Raw genomic sequence first — 1,247 nt, 5'->3', positions numbered from 1 at the left:
GACAATAGTAGTAAAAACTAAGACCACAAAGTCAAGACCACACCTATATACCATCACAAAAGCTAAGACCATTAAGTCAAGGTAAGACCACACCTATACGCAGTCAGAAGGGGAACTTTGTAAAACAAAGGACTGGCTTCAGCATGTCACCTTCAGGATCACCTTCAGGACTTCACAGTCCGGGGCTCAGGGTCAGCACTTTGGCCGCCTGTCCTCTTGTGCCTCAATACCTCCCCATCTCTAGGAACATCTAATTGTTCCTAACCTTTCCTGGGCCCAGAATACAATTCTACAGATAATGAACAAATAGTAATAAAGACAAAATAGAACAGAATTATAGATGAACCCAATGTCCCCAAACTGCAGGCAGAGAGGCCAGCTATTCTCTTCACGGCTGACTTCGCATGCGGTGTGTGCCAAGGACTTCCAGGAGGCTTAACCCCGTGGGGACGATACCTCGGGTCTGGTTTCTGCCAGGTGACCGGCATTGTCACGCAGACTCCACTGGAGTGGTCGTGGCAGTGCCCCTCATTTTATATAAACCAGGTAAGCAGATGCATTACTTCTTGGTCTGCTGTGTCCGATAAGCTCATGGGCCTAGTTTTGATAAGTCATATGTCCATATGCCCTTTATTTAATTGGACAAATTTACAAGTGATAACTGTTACTAGCATGCTTAATTAATCAGTTTGTGTCTTATGATCAAGTTGTGTATCTGATGGTTGTTTTTTTCAGTATGTTCTATGTATCCAACATCTGACGGTTATCTATTTGCTCAGAGAAGTTACCCACTTGTTCTGCCTTTGCTTTTTGTAAAAAGGAAATATCTCAAGCCAAACTGCTCTGAGCAGGGCATAGCCTGAAAGCTACTGTTCTATAGATCTGAAGTAAAACAGAGCAGATCACAGCCTACTCTTCATGGACACTATCTACCTGAATAATGTTAGATTCCTAAGGTGAGGGTTCAGTTCCACAAAACTGATCCTCACTTCCAATGCCAATTGCAAACCCCAGATTGCTTTAATTATGCTTCTGCCCCTCTAGGGTTTCCACAACCCCCTCCTTGGATTCATTTAATTTGCTAGAGCAATACACAGAACTCAGGGAAACTCATGTTTACCAGTTTATTAGAAAGGCTACTACAGAGGATACAAATGAAGAGATATACAGGGCAAGGTAGAGGAGAAGGGGTGTGCAGCCTGCGTTCCCTCTCTGAGTGTTCCATTCTCCAGAAATCACCGTTATGT

Source organism: Fukomys damarensis, unplaced genomic scaffold (assembly GCF_012274545.1).
Source record: "Fukomys damarensis isolate Sample0158 unplaced genomic scaffold, DMR_v1.0_HiC HiC_scaffold_21, whole genome shotgun sequence".
Lineage (NCBI taxonomy): Eukaryota > Metazoa > Chordata > Mammalia > Rodentia > Bathyergidae > Fukomys > Fukomys damarensis.
The sequence above is the reverse complement of the archived record's forward strand: the minus strand, read 5'-3'. Positions refer to the sequence as shown.